This window comes from Rhinolophus hipposideros, assembly GCF_964194185.1.
Source record: "Rhinolophus hipposideros genome assembly, chromosome: 7".
NCBI classification, from domain to species: domain Eukaryota; kingdom Metazoa; phylum Chordata; class Mammalia; order Chiroptera; family Rhinolophidae; genus Rhinolophus; species Rhinolophus hipposideros.
Window position 1 is genome coordinate 52,818,909 of NC_138053.1, and position 18,190 is coordinate 52,837,098.

The 18,190-nt window shown below is 48.8% G+C and overlaps 1 protein-coding gene and 1 long non-coding RNA gene across 2 annotated transcripts in view; both read left to right on the forward strand.

The window, feature by feature from the left end:
- The first annotated feature begins 2,399 nt into the window (after positions 1-2,399).
- Positions 2,400-7,450, forward strand: LOC308499923. Its single transcript, XR_013993653.1, has 3 exons — positions 2,400-2,533; positions 2,908-2,978; positions 7,329-7,450. It is a non-coding gene; the product is annotated as an uncharacterized lncRNA (long non-coding RNA).
- A 3,432-nt stretch (positions 7,451-10,882) lies between these two features.
- The window catches only part of GCNT4 (glucosaminyl (N-acetyl) transferase 4), a 28,323-nt gene continuing 21,015 nt past the window's right edge, over positions 10,883-18,190 (forward strand). The window contains exon 1 of the mRNA XM_081053562.1: positions 10,883-10,999. The gene's annotated coding sequence lies outside the window, so the exon portion shown is untranslated. The remainder of the gene's footprint in view (positions 11,000-18,190) is intronic.

Consider the following 18,190-nt stretch of genomic DNA (forward strand, 5'->3'; position numbering starts at 1 on the left):
TAAAAAAACAATCTGCAGCACACGGTGCCAAATTATGCTTCTTAAAGACCTACCTTACTTCTCTGCTGTAGCAAAAGTAAAATCTAGGCCCAGCAGGCAAGGCCCCCTATTCTCCGGTCCCGAGATAACCTTCCAGCAGCATTTCCCAATCATCTCTAATCTTTGACTCAGTCTTCAACTTTTTTTTTTTTTTTTTTTGGTCCCTGTTATGGGCTTAATTGTGTCCCCTCAAAATCCATGTGTTGAAGTCCAAAATTCATGTGTTGAAGTACCCCAGAATGTAATTGTATTTGGAGATAGGGCCTTTAAAGAGGTGATTAAATTAAAATAAGGCTGTTAAGTTGGCCTTAATCCAATTTGACTGTTGTCCTTGTATGAAGAAATTTGGACACACCAAGGGACCCCGGGGATGCACTTGCGCCCATAAAAGACCATGTAAGCAAAAAGGGAGCCGCTTACAAACCAAGGAGAGAGGCCTCTGAATTATTTAAACCCTGCTGACTCCTTGATCTTGGACTTCAACCCTCCAGAACTATAAGAAATACCTTTCTGTTGCTTAAGCCACCCAGTTAGTGGTATTTTGTTATGGCACCCTTAGCAAACGAAACAATCCCTGACTCTCCTTACATTTGTTTACACTACCTGGAATGTTCCCTCTCACCTCTATTCATCTATAATATGTTGTCCTTATTCTTTGAGCCATCTCTTCATATGTGACCTCCTGTGTGGCTTTCTCAGGGCGCCCAAACCGAGCACTTAATATGTACTGCTTGGTATCATTAGTTTTCTTTTCATGGCTTATCTCCCCCAAGTAGCTGGAAAACTTGTCAAGATCAGGTTTAGGGTTTTACACTTTGTATTTCCTATAATGTCTCGAACACACTGATGCTCAAGAAATAGCAATTCAAGTACAATAACAGAAAACTCTACCCAAAACGACTTAAGCAGTAAGGAAAATTTAAGCAGTAAGGTAAGAACTTTAGGGCTGATCAATTCTTCAACCCAATAATGTCGTGTTTCCATCTTCCAGCTGCCCTCACAGTGCAAAGATGGCTCTGCCGTTACATGCAGAAACTAAAAGAAGCATCACTAGAAGAAGAAATGAAGTATTTTCTTCCAATGCACATCTTTTTGGAAAAAACCTTCCCTGAACACCACCACACCCAGAATGGTGTCTGTCCATTTTCTGGCCAGAATTGTACCATCTGCCTGTTCCTAAATCAGTCCCTAGCCAGGTAAGCAGGGTTACCTTGATTGTCTGAAAGAAGTAAGTATGTCCCCATGTGCGGAGAGTAGTCAGCTGTAAAGACTCCAGACTGCCAGTAAAACGAACTGCATGTGAGGGGAAGCGGTTGGGGTAAGAGCTCATGTTTACTGAGCACTTTATACCAGTCATTGTTATAAGTACTTTCCGTGTATTAACTCATTTAATCCTCACCACACCCTATGAGGTAGGAAATATCCCCATTTTACAGATGAGGAAATGGAGGTACAGGATGAAGTAACTTGGCCCAGAGTCACACAGCTACCAACTGGTACGGCCAGGCGTCAACCTGGTGATCTGGCTTCAGGACTCATGCTGTTAGGTACCACATATTTCCTCTCTCTCAACCAAAATATCTGCCTGAAAATATATGTTAAATGACTAAAACAGTGTTGACATCATGCTGAGTAATGGTGACTATTGATGTCTTCCACCTACACATTCTGAGGAAGTCAGTGTTTGCTCACTTTGTTGGATGACAGGCAGTGAGGGAACGCGGAGCCACTCATTGGTGGAAAACGGAATGTAGAAGTCTTCCGGGATGAGTTTCAACCTGAACACAGTGGTATGTGCTCTTGGGCTCTCTCTTTTTCAATCTCGGGAGTTCCAGGTATAAAGAACGAGTAAAGCTTATTTAGCTGAGATACTGCCCAAACTCAACTGTCCCGGGCTCCATCCTCTTTTTAAATGAATGCATGTGCCCTTAGGACCTGGATTTTAAGTCCCTTTGGATTTTCAAGTCTATGAGGGCTCACAGCACACAACTTCCACCTTTGTTTCTTTGGACTCCCTTTCCTTCTAATTCTTCTTACCTCATTTTTGTTGAAGCCTATTTTACAGAAGGACACTGGGAACATATCTGTCTTAAATACATAAAAGCCAAAAAATGTAAGTTTCTGCTTAAACTTGATCATAATATACACATGTCCCTAATTCTTTTACCACTTAAATCAGAGGAACAGAATGTGAGGCCAAATCAAGTTGCCTCAGTCTTAATTTAAGGCCTAAGTTCAAGGCTGGTGGTGAACCTCCAATTTCCTTGGACATATTTTTAAGTTTATCTTCTTTCATTTTGGTTGCTTTGCCAGGGGCTTTAAAGTCAGACCATAGTTGCAGACATTTGAAGCTGTAATGTAAATAGTGGTGCTTGTAAAGGTAAAAGCAGTTAACATTTCTGTTTCTAGATGTTCACAAGCCGCCTTAAGGTTCCCTGACACATGGCAGTTTGGCTGAGATCGGAAGTTGCGTCATGTCCCTTCAAAGCTGGAGGTAAGGAAGTGGTAAGGCGAGTTACCTAGCTGGTGGGTGAACCCCACCATCTGCATCTCAGCACAGCTTTTTTGTTCTCTGTTTATTATTGTCTACACGTTACGTGTCATGAAAAGATTAAACAGAACAAAACAGTGTTTCTTTGTGTAAAAATGGCCCCAAAAGATATGTTGGTGATGGAAATGAATAGATTTAAGGAAACGTTGGTTCTTAGCACTCCCGCCATAACCACCACCAAAAAAGGGAGCTGCAGGATAAGTAAGAGTAGACCGTCAAATTTGGAAGAGCCCACTCTGTGCCACAAATGATTTTGTGTAGTGATGCATGCCCAGAGAGCCCCTAGCTCTCTTACTGTGGACTTCTTTTTCTTTTAGAAGCCACGTGGAATAATGTGAGCCCCTCGGTCGGAATACAGGGCAAAGGCCACTTACCTCTCCCACTTCAGGTATCGCTCTTTCTCTACATTTTCTCAAGAACAGACTCATGCTCTCCCATTGTAGCTACATTTCTGTGAAAATCCATCAGCCTGCTGGTCACCTTGGTCCCTGATGGATGCTCTTAGCCAGTAGTGCTGTCGCCACCTCCCACATCCTTCTGCCTCATGCTAATCACACCCCACCTATCCTTGCCCAAAGCACTGCACACCCCAGCTGTGGAGCAGGCTTCACGGAAGGCTTGGTGGGAAAGGGGAAGGGGTTATATGTAGCACAGTACAGCAAACAACTTAGAAATGACTGAACATGGTCTCGACCACAGGGAATTTCTCCTTGATGTTCTCCTCACACCCAGCCTTGGACGAGGCAGTATAGGACAGTGGATAGAGTGCAGGCTCTAGGCTGACATCCTGGCTCCACCACTCACTACTGTGTTTCCCTGAAAATAAAACCGAGTCTTATATTAATTTTTGCTCCAACAGACGCATTAGGGCTTACGTCCAGGGGATGTCATCCTGAAAAATTATGCTAGGGCTTATTTTCCGGTTAGGTCTTATTTTCAGGGAAACTCAGTAGTTATGGAAGCTTGGGACCTTCCCTATGTCTCATTCCATGTCTGTAAATGGAGCTACCAATGTCCCTTCCTCCTGAGATGTTTGTGAGGGTTAATCAGTGTAAAGCAGGCAGCCCACTGGCTGGCGTATAGTGATTGCTCAATAAATGATAGCGGTTGTTATTATGAGGACTAAGTTGCCTCTGATTAACAATCCTGCTGTGTTCCTCCCTCCTTCCCTCCCTCCCTCCCTCCCGGCCTCCCTCCCGGCCTCCCTCCCGGCCTCCCTCCCGGCCTCCCTCCCGGCCTCTCCCCCTCTCTCCCTCTCCCCCTCTTCTCTCTCTCTCTCTCTCTCTCTCTCTCTCTCTCTCTCTCTCTCTCTCTCTCTCTCTCTCTCTCTCTCTCACACACACACACACACACACACACACACGCGCGCTATCCCCATTACAGCAAAATCTTTCACAGTGAGTGTGGGCCTCAGTAATTTCTTAAGCTCCCCAGGTGATACTAATATGCAGCCAGGTTGAGAACCACTTCTATAGACTCTTTCCTGGATTACCTATCACCTTTCTCCAGGCCTACAAGAGAAAGTCAGGATTCTCCTGTATCTTCCCCCATTTTATTATAAGCATAGCATTTTGGCTCTCTGTGACTCACCCCTACCCATCTAGGCTTTGCCCAGGGGACTTCAGCTTTCTCATCAAAATATTCTTGTAGGTGTTCTCTGCTCCAGCCATGATATACAAGGTATTACATTCAATTGTTGCTTTAAATAACACTTTTTTTTTTACAACAGCAAAAAGTGACTGTAATTCTCCACAAATTGGGTTATTGTATGAGTCCCTGCACATGCCCCTTCCAGAGTAGATGTCACGCGGGGGACCCTGCTCGCTGTGCCATTTGTCGTGCAGGGTCTCTGCTCCCACTCCCCGCCCAAGAACGCAGGACACGGTAAGGCCAAACAGGAACACCCACGGAGCCATAGATAGGGGAATCAAACCAATATATTCTCGCTGGCGGCTGGGCTGGAGACACAGGAAGCAGGATCTACATAATCTGCCTAACAGCAGTCCGCGCTTGCCAGCCACCATCTTCTCGCTAGCCCCCATTCCTTTCTTGCTAGCATAGCCACAGCCGTTATATTAGTGGCCAATGGCTTACGGGTTACAGCTGACGGCCAACTAGCCACAGCTGCTGGCATCTGATCACAGTTGATGGCCATTTACTACCCGAGCCAGCACCTTTCTATGTGAGGCCGAGAGCCTGGAAACTGTTTTTTTGGGGTTTTGTCCACACAGTAGAAGATCAAGGATTTCCGCTGAGGGACACAAGAACTTGGAAGCCACTGGAGCACAACATAGCAATGTGCTTGGAAGTACTTATGTTATAAAATATTTCTACAGATCTTAGGGGGTTTACAGCCTTGACTACACATCAAAATTACCTGATGAGCTTTAAAACCTGGCCCAGATCTGGGCCCATCCCCCACAATTCTAATTTCATTGTTCCGGAGTTTTTGCATCTGTGCATCAGTATTTTTTTTAATGTCCCCCAAATGATTCCACTGAGCAGCCACTCACCTCTGGAACCTGCTCTTATCACTTCACTTTTCTCTCCCATCTGCCATCAGTCACTGCATTAATCTTGTGTTTCCCATACTGTCCCGTTAAAAGAATCACCTGTGATGCCTCTTAAAAATACAGATTCCTGGGCCCCACTCCCGGCTTACTGAATCAGAATCTCCAGGGAATTTTTTTGACAGGTACCTAAGTAAGTCTTACCAGGCAAATGTGGAAAATGCTACATTAATCCAAGTTATCTTAGCCCATTTTCAGTTGATTAATATGTACTTTATTCATTTAAAAATATTTAATAAGAACCTAATATGTGCCCAGCATTGTTTTAGGTTCTAGGAATACAGCAATACATCAAATTCTATGTCTCTGTGTCCTCATGGCTATTATGCCTAGAGTATGTCTAGAGTAAACAGCAAACAATTTCATTTCAGATAGTGATAAACGGCAGAATGACCGTAGATCAGGATAAAAGGCTAGAAGGTATTATGGAGGTGGGGTTGGCCATTGTTTTACAAAGAGGAGCTAGACCAGGCCTGGTTTTGAGAAGTTGCATCTGAACAGACAACTGAGTGATAAGAAACTGCTTATGAACTCCATTGCAGTCCCACTTACATCATTTTTAATTTATGTCTCATATCTCCTAAATTAGACGGGATTTTCTTCAAGGTCATGGACTGTCTTTTACATTTTTGTATTCTCCCATAGCAACCAGTGCAGTACTTTGCAGAAGCAAGAACTCAGTGAATAACAGTAGACTCAAAAGCATCTCATCCTTAAATATACTTTAAAAGACTCATCCAGCAGAGGATCTGGCAAGTTACCTGCTTGTTAAGTAAAAGAAAATCCAAGGAAACACATGAAATCATCAAACACTCAGCCCAAGGCTAGATTTTCTGCTTGCTTCCAGCTGCTAGCCATAGCTACAAAGTCTCATCAGAAAGTTTTCTAAACATGCCAAGATCTGGTCATCGGCATGACTCCACACTGGTCAGATCGGACACTGAGCTTCGATTGTCAGTGTCTGATGGCTCACCATCTTGTGATGTAATTTCTTGTCTTTTGTAGTCAACTTCTCAACTTCTTACCAATGTCTCTGCTTGCCTTCAATTTCCATTCAACCCCCATTTGCTTAAATCAACCAGCTGAGTTCTGCAGAAGGCCACTGGATCCTATGGTGTCTCTGAAGGCCAAAGAAGACTCCTTAATACACTTGAAAATCCTTAGAAATTTTAGTGAAACCAATTCAGATGTCTGGGGATGGTTTATCACAATTCCAATTTGGGATTCACAGGGCTTTTAGGAAGGCTTTCCATTTCTTGCAGGGTTGCCTTGTGTTTCAAATGCTTTCCTTGAGCCAAGAACGACTCAGTAATGGAAGGCTGACCCAGCCTTCATCATTTGGTGGGGAAACTCCTGAATGAGGAATATTGAAATCAGTATGTTTCCTACCAATTCTAAAACTGATTTGCTGTTTGACCTGGGCAAGTTACTTGATGCCTTGGAGCCCCAGGACCCATGGTTATAAGATATGACATTCCTTTCTCTGATGACACTCAGGATTATCATCAAGATGAAATGAAATCAATGAAAGGAGGAAGCACTTTAAAGCATGCTAATTGCTATGGCATTACAGCATACCATTGTTATAGCCAAAGTAATTCACTATGTTCTCATATTCCATACGGTAGGTATTTGCATCCTTTCAGCTTCTCACTTCTGCAGTGAAACTTCAGAAAATTCTGCCACACACACTTTCCTCCTTGGAGCTGTGCTTTTTGATAAGCCCTCCTTACTTATCTTTGCTTTTTCCTACATTCCTTCAAGGATATGCTTGGCTAACCCGCCTCTTGGAATGAAATCCTTTTATGGTGTCCTTCGTGACGGCATCCCCTTGGCTGAATTTCTCGAACATGGCTGCCATTCGGCCTGTGATTTGTCATTTGGCCTTGTCAGTTGGCTCTTAGCATCGCCTATCTTCTTGGTTAGTTAGGTTCTGGGTGGAGGGACTACTCTGTACCTACAGTGTCTTTCTTTGAGGGCAGGGACTGTGATTTATATCTCTTTGCATCCTCAACTCAAGCAATACATTTTTATTAACAGTGACTTTTGGCAATTGTACTGGGTTGAATAGCGTCCCCGCCAAATTCATATCTTTGCATATGTAATCAAGTTAAGATGAGATACTGGATGAGCATGGCCATAAATCCAATGTCTTGTATTCCTTAAAGAGAAATCTGGACACAGAGGAAACACAGGAAAAGGTCATACAATGACGGAGGCAGAAAAACAGAATGACGCAGCGGCAAGCAGAGGAATGCCAAAGATTGCCAGCAACCACCAGAAGCTACAGGAGGAGAAGATTCTTCCCCTCAGAAGGAGCGCAGCTCTGCCAACCCCTTGATTTTAGGCGTCTAGCCTCCAGAGTTGTGAAAGAACAAATTTCTGCTGTTTTAAGTCACCCTGTGTGTGGTAATTTGTTAGGGCAGCCCTGAGAAACTTAATACCCTGAGAACGATGAGCATGAAGGCAGGGCCCAGGTGGCACCCCCAAAGTAGAGGCCTCTCCATGTCCCTGGCTTCACCTTTCTGTGGCCTACCTATAGCTTAACGATAGATCATCCCCCTGTGGCTTAAGCTGGGAATGTCCCCTGTCCCATCCAGTTCCGTTTTAGAAAATTACCCTGAAATTTACGATTAATACCCTTAGGCTTATTGATCACAATCTACCAGGCTAATCCCATCATTGTTCCTGGGTTGCTGACTCCCCATAGAATCACATGGACAGAGGGAAAGCTCCATGCAGAGCGCTGGAACCATCACGTAGCCTCTAGAAGAACATCCAGATTTTCCCTTAAAAACCCCAAGCCGGTCTGAGAATGTTAGGGCAGTTTTTGGAGGTGTTAACCTGCTGCCTTCTCAGACCACCAGTGCTCTGACAATAAACTCTTATTCTCTGACCCAAGTCCTGTGTCATCTATTGGCTGAGCAGCGTAGACAACACAGCCTGGGATTCATTTGGCCTCTGGTTTCAAGCATGCTGTAGTGTTTAGCAGAGGCCTTCTGGGCCACCATCCAGCCTTGGGCAACTGCTTTCTGAAGACCTGGGGTGCTGATCAGAGCAAGGGAAGGAAGGGACTAACTGAAGGCAGTGGGTGGAGAGGACAGAAAGAGCTAAGTATAGCCTGAGTAGAGAATGCTCTAAAAACAAAGTTTATAGACTTTACATTAAAGGCGTTTTTAAGGTCTCATCATAGAAACAATTTGCTTTATGACAAAAAGGCTGATCTGGGAGGTGGAGACAGTGGAGCGAGTGAGTGAATGGATAACAACTTTAGAATAAAATCTGCCTATTTGGGAGGGATTGTGTGTGTGTGTATTTTCATAGCACTCCTTGAGCTAACTAGAAACTCCGTGGTGTGAGCTGGGCTGATGGACGGCTGGTGGGTCATTTGGATTCCAGTCCTGGAGGCCTCAGTTTCCTCAGTTGTTAATGGTATGGACACTGGGACAGACCACCTGGGTCTGAATTTTGGCTCTGCCACTTACTGGCAAGTTATTTCACCTCATTTGACTTCCTCTCCTCATCTGTAAAATCAGAATAGAAATGGCACCTTGCTCATAAGGTTGAGGATTGAAAGAGTTAATCTGTGTAAGTTGCTTAGAACAGGGTGGAAGATGGAAAATAGAAGCTTTAGCTGTGTTTATCACCATCATCATCACCATGTGCCAGGGAGGGACACCCAAGGAGTGAATTATGTGACCTTTAATGACTCTTCCAGAAAAAGGAGGTCCCACTAGGAAAAAGGAGATGATTGCAAAACCGACCGTTTGCTTGAAAATAAGTCTGCAAAATGAGTAATACTTGCTTCTCCTGAGCACATAGAATTTTCTAAAAGGCAGGGTAGTCTCAGTCTCCACTACTGGAAACAGACTCTTGATCCTAGAAGTAAAGAATATGGGATCCCTCGGGGGCTCCTAACCGGTTTACCCGGTCCTGTCTGGCTCTGCACCGACCCGGCAGGCATATAGTAGGTCCAAGTCAACATAGACTGACAGAGGAAGGAAGAAACTAGCTGGGATTGACTTTCCGGGGCCTGTCCCATAAGGAAGGCCGTAGGCACCTCTGGCCGGGAAAGAAAGGGAGGCGCGGGGGGCGTCAGGAGTGCGGGTATTATTAGCGCAGTTCCGAGCATCCCTCCACGAAGTTGGCACACTCACAAGAACCCGCTATGAAGGCCGACTTGTAAATATTGCCCAGTTGGCTACGTAGGTGGGTGCTTTCTTGCAATTTCGGGGTGAGCAGCATTGGGACAGGAAACCGCGCCCACAAGGCCAGCCACGCTCACCTCTGCTTGAGGGTAAAGACGAAGCCTTAATGTCTATTTGACATACAGGCACTGATTGAAAAATAACTTTGTACCCTATTTATTGGGCATAAAGTTCCACCTTCCCATGTTGCTCCAGATGACACTGCTCCAGGCGGCGTGGGACACTGTCCGCCTTGTACCGACCCGAGCCCGGGCTGGAGCCTCGAGAGCCCCGCCTTCGCAGATGTGAGTTTGCTTTGTCACTGCCCCGTGAGCGACTTTGGACAAGTCACTTAGCTCTCCAGACCTCGGGTGTCCTGTCTGTTTAACTTGGGAGGGAACCGGACCTTGACGACGCCCAGAGCAGCGGCGGGGCCCCGGGCGGCTCCGCGGAGGGCGGGGCGCGCCCCTCGGAACTCGGTGGCGAGCGCGGAGCCGGGACCCCGGAGGGCAGGCGCGCGGAGCTCCCCCTGCGGGAGCGCGTCGGCGGCGCTCCTCCTTTCTCCTCCACGTCACGGGGACCGCTCGGAGTTCTCCCACCCAGGGCCGAGGGAGAGCAAGTCCGTCGCCCGGCGCGTGGCCGCGGGGGCGGCGGAGGCGGCGGAGGGGCCGGGGGCCCAGAGCGCAGCTCGCGGCTCCAGCCGGGCGGCCCCGCTCTCTTTCGTAAGTCGACTTGGTCACGCAGGCCGGCGAGGAACGCCGGGCACCGGGGTGCGGGGCGCCTGTCCCAGCCGCTCGGGGGCCGGACGCCCGGCCCGGCCCCGTCCTCCTGACTGTCACTTGCCGCCGGGGAAACTTGGGCGCCGCGTCCCTCTCGGCGATGGGGGCGGAGGCGTCGGCCCGGGAGCCGCCTTGGGGTCCCCGGCTGAGCTCCGGCCTCGGCCCCGCGCCCGCCGGCCCCCAGCGGTCCCGAGGGGCTGCCACGGGCACCGCGCAGGCGGAGATGCAGTCGCGGCGCGCGTGGGCGACCCCGCCGGGCTCCACGCGGACGCCGGAAAGTTCCGCGGCGAGGCTGGGAAGGAGGGCTCCTGAGAGGCGCGGGCCGGGCGCTGCAGCCGGGGCCCCGGGGCGGAGGAAGCGGCAGAGTCTCCGGGAGCGTCGGCACCTGGGCGTCCCCCGGACTCTCCCCGAGCGAGGAGAGCGCAGCTGCCGGGCAAGCCCTGCCCGGGGCCACGTCCCGCGGTCTCGGTCCTCCTGGGTGAGGACGCAGTCCCCGCGCCCGCCTGTCCGAGCCGCCCGCTAGCCCCGCCGCAGCCCGGACCCGCCGCCCAACAGTTGGGCGTCCGGCGCGGGAGGCGGGAGGCGAGTGGGCGGGAGCGGGGGGCGCGGCGCGGGCATGGGCTGCGGCGGCCGCGGCGTCTCCGATAGGACAAGGTGTGTGTGGGGGTGGCCGGGGGGGGGGTGGCGGGGGTGTCTCTTCATTGTCGGGGCGTCTCCACCGCGGGACTGGCCTCCAGGCCGCGCTCTTGCGGGGAAGGTCTGTGCGCGTTCTGAGGTCGGGCGCCGGCTGCGGCGGAGCGGGCCAGCCCGGGACTGGCGAGCCCGCGGCGCCCCCTCGGCCGGCCCGGAGCCTTCGGGGACCTGCGCCGAGAGGTGTGCACTCTGAAATCGGTCTTCCGTCGTTACTTCGGCTAACGGGGCGGGGGGGGGGGGGCATTGTTTTGTAAATTTCAGAACTGTGCTTTCCGGTTTGGGGGAGGTTTTCCGTGTGGTTGTAGCTGGGGGAACTTGTGCGTTTTCCCCCTGGCTGGACAAGCGGAGAGGTGGCGTTAGCCTTGCGGCACTTGTCTTTTCCTATTCTCGTCCTGAAAATTGAAAAGCAACCGACTAGAAGATTAAGGGAGTTGGGGATAGATAATATGAAGTGTCCACGTGATTTGGTAGCCGTAGAAGTCACCCCTCTTGACCTTACATGCATAAACATGCCCTTACTATTAAACCACCTATCAAAGACAGTCTAGAACCTAACTGCCCTTTTTGACAGCTTTTGTTAGAAGTGTCTTGAAGAAGTAAAATCTTTAAAAGTAAGTGAATTATTGCAGCTAGCAGTTCCTATGTTGCGCTTTCTAAGGACCCATTTCTCTGTCAGAAATGACCAATTAGGATGTTGTTGAATCATCTCTTAACTTACATTTGCAGCGAAACAATAGCTAAAGAATCAGATTGTGTGACATTGTTTCCAGAAAAGACTGAAAAGAGTTTCCTTTGGGAGTAAGGGAAAAGTGTTCCTCCTGTTCATTACTTGAAGTCCTTCCTTTGAGAGGCAAAGTTTATAGTTATATGCTAAATGCCACATCGTCTGCAGAGAGGGGGATAGGGATGAATGGCATAAACTGGGCAATTAGTCAAAGTTGGAGCTTGATGGCACCGTGCTAAGTACCTCAGAATGGGCAGGCAATAAATAGTTATCAAACTGACTTTGCATGAACTCAGGTCACGGGTGCAGAGGCAGGTAGAGACTATACAGACAGTGCCCAGTTTCTGCTCTCTCCCTTGAGAATCGTTGACAAGTGGAGCTGCTAGTGTTGGGAGTATGACTTGGGGACCCCGGGCTTACATACTATAAGGAAAACTATGTCAGCTTCAAAGGATTTCCTTTTTAGGCTAGAAGGCAGGAGGAAAACAGTAAGACAGTAAGATTATGTAATGCAAAGTTGAAAAGTCACTTCATCAAGCCAAACTTATTGAGCACTAATTGTGTCAGGCTGTACTGGGTGCTGTGGGGACACCGATGTGCTTCACTGTAGGCAGGAGTTATTGGGGGGATTTAAGGTGGTGCTCACCTACTCACCTGAAGGATGGGTAGGAGCTGCTTAAGTAAGTGGAGGGAGGGGAAGAGAAAGGGGGGAGTATGCTCACACCTGGGAAAGGTGTGCACTAAGACAGAGATGGGGAGAGCAGGGATCGTTCAAGGTCCAGTGTGACCTGAGGGGAGAATGGCACCAGGTGAGGTCTGCAGGTACCAGGGCTGGATGATGCCAGATCTTCGGGCCCTTTGGTGGAATCGATCCTCAGGACTCTTTCACATTTGAAAGGATCCTGGTGAGATTTAAATTCAGTACAAAGCTCCAGTTGCTGTGTGGAGGATGGATTTGAGGAGCCCCTAGAGTAGACAGGGCTGGTTTGGGCGTTATGAGAGGCTTGGCAGTCTCGGCTGAGTTGGTGGCAGTGGGGTTGACACAGGTAGGTGGATTCACGGCAACCCTGGAGTGACCTGCTGTGGGGACAGAGCCCCCAAAGCCCCGCACGACACCTGGTGACTAGTTTTGTGTGGAGTGTGAGAGCGCGGGGTGACTCCTGCTGAGTTTGGGCTTGAGCACTTGGGTAGCTGGCTCTGCCCTTTACAAGAGGGAACATGGAGGAGGGATGGGTTTAAGGAGGAAAGACGAGTTTGGTTTTGTTGAGTCTGAGGTACTTGTGAGGCTCTGGAGTGGTGTCGTGTGGGGGACCCTGCTCACTGCGCCATGTGTCCTGCGGGGCGGCCTGCGGGGTCTCTGCTCCCGCTCCCCACATAAGAACGCAGGATGTGGTGAGGCCAAAAAGGAACACCCACGGAGCCATAGGTAGGGGAGTCATATCACTATAGTCTCACTGGCGGCTGGAGCCACACGGCCTGCAACCTGCTGCCCGCTTTTCTGCCTGCCAGCCGTCGGACATTCAACTCGACTCCCTCACCAACCCTCGCAGCCGCGGTCGTTATATCAGTGGCTAATTGGCTCACTGGTAACAGCTGACGGCCAACTAGCCACAGCCGATGGCCATCGACTACCCAAGCCAGTGCCTTTCCATGTGAGGCCGAGAGCCTGGACACTGCTCTCTGGGGCTCTGTCCCCACAAGTGGAAATAGTTAATAAGTGGTTGGATAGAGCAGCCCCCAGCTGACCCTCCAAAGAAGCTGCTTGTCATTTGTATTGGGAGGTTATGTTAAGCCTAGGGTGGATTGGGGGAGTGGTGTGGACCTGGAAAAGAACCCCTATCTTCTTGAGGAGAGGTGGGAGGAAAGCCAGGGCCGTGCTGGATCTCCAGCTGTGGGGACAGAGCCCCAGAAAGCAGTTTCCAGGCTCTCGGCCTCACATAGAAAGGTGCTGGCTCAGGTAGTAAATGGCCATCAACTGTGATTGGATGGCCATCAGCTGTGGCTAGTTGGCCGTCAGCTGTAACCCGTAAGCCGTTGGCCACTAATATAACTGCTGTGGCTACGCTAGCAGAAAAAATGGGGGGTAGCAAGAAGGTGGTGGCTGGCAAGCGCGGACTGCTGTTAGGACGGCGGGTTGCAGATTATGTAGATCCTGCTTCATGTGTTTCCAGCCCAGCCGCCAGCGAGAATATATTTGTTTGACTCCCCTATCTATGGCTCGGTGGGTGTTCCTTTTTGGCCTCACCATGTCCTGCGTTCTTATATGGGGAGCGGGAGAAGAGACCCCACAGGCTGCCCCGCACGACACATGGCGTAGTCGGCAGGATACGGTGCCGGCCAAAGCTCTCTAAAGGGCAGTGGAGCAGTTTGTGCGTATGAAAGCTCAGTCTGAGGAAGATCAGGAGGAGCAGCTGCCGGAGAGCTCGATCCCCGTGGAGGGGTGGAAAGATGTGGATGGTTCCCCAACCAGCAGAGGCCGGAGAAAGCGAAGGTTGTTGCCGCCCTGTGGGCTGGGAACTGCTTGCTGAGGCAGCCCGGATGCATGACTTGTAGTCCCAGGAGGAAATGCTTGCTGAGTCCTCCGTGGGAGATGAGGGTGAGGTCAAGGTCATCCCTCACCCCCGGGACAGCCCTGGCGAATGACTATGGACTATGGGGAATTGCCTTCCATCCCTGATTTAATGGACTCTTGACTGTTTGGGAACATACCACCATGTAGTGGGACTGGCGGATGTTTGCTTTTGTGTCTTGACCGGCCGCCATCGAGAATATGTAAGCACCTTGACTGTGAGCCACTGTTGTTCCAGCACGGTACCCTGAGAGGCCCAGAGAGAGAGTGGCAGTGCCCTGAGAGGCCCTGGCTGAGCCCAGGAAGTCTGGCTGTGCCCGGAGAGTGGCAGTGCCCTGAGAGCCCTGGCTGAGTCCAGAGAGAGTGGCAGTGCCCTGAGAGGCCCTGGCTGTGCCCGGGGAGATAGGTGGTACTCCAAGAAGCCCAGGAAGTCTGGCTGTGCATAGAAGTACTGGTGGTGCCCTGAGAAACCGTGGCTGTGTTGAGAGAGCCTGGCTGTGTCCAGGATATTGCATTCACCTCCAGGCTCCTCGCACAGGGACCCTCGCGGAAGAAGCTTGTCGCATAGATTGTGAGGCGAGACCCTGTAGGGGTGGAGTGTGGGGACAGAGCCCCAGAAAGCAGTTTCCAGTCTCTCGGCCTCACATAGAAAGGTGCTGGCTCAGTTAGTAAATGGCCATCAACTGTGATCAGATGGCCATGAGCTATGGCTAGTTGACCGTCAGCTGTAACCCGTAAGCCGTTGGCCACTAATATAACTGCTGTGGCTACGCTAGCAGAAAAAATGAGGGCTAGCAAGAAGATGGTGGCTGGCAAGCGCAGACTGTTGTTAGGACAGCGGGTTGCAGATTATGTAGATCCTGCTTCCTGTGTCTCCAGCCCAGCCGCCAGCGAGAATATATTGGTTTGACTCCCCTAGCTATGGCTCAATGGGTGTTCCTTTTTGGCCTCACCATGTCCTGCGTTCTTATGTGGGGAGTGGGAGAAGAGACCTGACACCCTGCACGACACCAGCTGTAGTGGGAGGGAGCACCCCGTGTGGGCTGCAGGGCCATCACACTTACCTGGAAGCAGCTCCTCAGGTAAGAAGTGGGACAGAGAGCTGGCTTTCTTATGATGAGAGAGCCTCACACTTATTGATGGGTGAGTGGGATGGAGCGAGTGGGAAGAGGCGGTTGACCACACAGGACATCTGGAGGGCCCTCCCTCCCTTGGAGTATTGGATAAAAAACAGTCTGATTCTGCTCGCATTTTGATATCAAACTCATGTAATATAAACCATCAACATCTTACTGAAACAATATTTTGAAGCACTTATAATGGTGAAGTTTGAAGTTTTACTTCACAGATCACGCAAATTTAATGATTTGGAGAAACAGATGGAAATCACACAACAGAATGTCAGTGTGGCTAAGAGTGGCCCCTGGAGTGAGACTTCAGAGACCCTGGTTGTGGCCCTGCTACTCCCCCGATTTCTGTCCTGGTTTCCTGGTCTCTGAAATGGCACCACACCTAAGGGGTGCATGCTGTATGGTGCCTTCTCGTGGTCTATTGTGAAGACTGCATGTGTGCGTCATGCATGTGCAGTGTCTGCACGGGGTCTGCATGCAGGCATGAGGCATGCACAAGGCAGGCATGTGTGCCTGATGTCTGCACAATGTCTGCATGTGCTTCATACATATATGTACAATGTGTGCATTGCGCCTGGCACACAGTGCTCAGTAAGCCTTAGCCCGGGTGGTTTTGTTATAATGACGTCATTGCCATCATTTCCAGATGTAGAATCTGAGCCCCAGAGAATTTCGAGAACCTGTCCAAGGCTGTAGAGCCAAACAGTGGCAAAGTTAAGGACAGGATCGCATTTGCCTGACTCCCAGGCAGGGGCATCTTCCACTTAGCATGTCAACAAGTGTCAGGTGCTGAATGACAGGAAATTAACTGTGATAAATGGATACGGTGGGTGCTCACCAGAGTGCAGAGAAGCAAAACAAGATACCAGTGTCAAGGCATACAAACTTTTCCTGAGCAATTTAGAGATGTATGTTTTGTATTAATTTGCATTGCTTTGCATGTCATTTTATATGCATTTCCATCTGCTGGTAATTTTCCTAGTGAGATCTAAAGGCTGAAGCTTCAAGTATATAAGATCAAATAAAATTAATCGGAAATTAACCACACCACAGCTGCATTGTGCTTCAAAACCTAATGGGCCCCTGGGCACAGTGGGTTCAGTGTGGGCTTGTGGGGAAAGGACTGGATCAATATTTACTATTTTAGAAGATGTGGGAAACCAGATACCATTTGATAAAAGCAGGTCACATCTTAATATGTAGTAAAGCTTGTTCTGCTGAACATAATAGAAAAATACAGGAAAGATAGAAGACCAGAGGGAAACTGCCTATCAAATAAAATGCCAGAAGATCAAACAGAAGTCTGCTTTATGAAGCTGAACTAATAAGAAACACTCAGGGTCAGTAGTTAAAGGTGCAACTTCTGCTAAGCAATATGAAATTGTAAGCATAATCTTAAATACAATCTGAAATGTGTGGGGTTTTAAAACCAATAAATTCTCCCTAATTTGGACTTATTGGGAAATAGGCCATTGTGTCTTGGTAAAATCTTAGAATATACGAAGTGTGATTAAAAAAAAAAAAGAACATTTAAATTTTAAAAATTTATTACAGTAAAAACACATGGCCGTTAATCCCCCTCAAAATATTCCCCCTCGCTTCGAATACACTTGTCCCATCGTTCTTACCACTTTCTGAAGCAGTTCTGGAAGTCCTCTTTCATGAGTGTCTTTAGTTGTGCTGTTGTGGCTGCCTAGATGTCCTGAATCGATTCAAAACATTTCGCTTTCATGGTCATTTTGACTTTGGGGAAGAGCCAGAAGTCACACAGTGCCAGATCCGGTGAATGAAGTGGATGAGGACACACCGTAATGTTTTTATTTGACAGAAATTGCTGTACGAGAGGCAGTGTGTGACACGGAGCGTTGTCATGATGGAGGATGAAGACACTCACAAAAGAGGACTTCCAGAAACCGCTTCAGAAAGTGGCAAGAACGGTGGGATAAGTGTGTTCGAAGCGAGGGGGAGTACTTTGAGAGGGATTAATGGTAATGTGTCTTTTACTGTAATAATTTTTATTTAAACATTCACTGTATTTTGTGATCACATTGTTGCTGTGTGTGTGTTTTAAGTATAATTTTGTGACTTAGGGCAGTGGTGCTCAAAGTGTGGTCCTCGGACCAGCTGCATCACCATCTCTTGGGAACGTATTAATTTGCACCTGGGAAATGCAAATTCTGAGAACACCGTATCTGCTGAATCAGGACTTCTGGGCCCAGTAACCTGGGTTTTAGTATTTGGAACCAGTTTCGGTTCCCCCTTGAGCTTTCACTTCTTTGGTGTTAACCTTCCGTTTCTCTCTTGTAGTCACTAGCTTCTCACTGCTGCATCCTCAGTATCCTCACAGAGGGTTACACACAGCCAGAAATCCATCCCTTCCTCCTTCCCAAGGTCTAAACGGGTGGACGATGCTTTCTAAGATCCCTTTACGCCAGGGGTGTCCAAACTTTTTTCAATGTTTTTCACCAAGGGCCATATGCGGTGAAATACACAAACAGCCGGGCCACTCACTCGAGGTGAAGGACATATTGCCTCACCTGGTTTATTTAAGTAAACTAAATATGTTTTTGGAATTTGCTGCGGGCCAATTAACAATGGATTGCGGGCCGCAGTTGGCCCGTGGGCCGCAGTTTGGACACCTCTGCTTTAGGCAATCACGCTCCGCAGCTCTATGGTTCTCACTCTGTCTAGAACCACCATTGGTTTTGCTGACTTTTAAAAAAAAAATCTTCTAGCAGTCTCATACCAAACAAACAGACTCTTCCCAAACATACAGTCAGTCAAAACGCTGCACTGTTCTCTACAGATGCTCCTGTTAAACCACATTTCTCCGTCTGGTACGAGTGCAGTTCATTTCTTGGACCTAAGTGTTAGTTTTTATCTCTGTTAAAGTTCACCTTACTAGATTCAAGTCTATCCAGATCTGTTTGTGTCCTACTTCTTTTTTT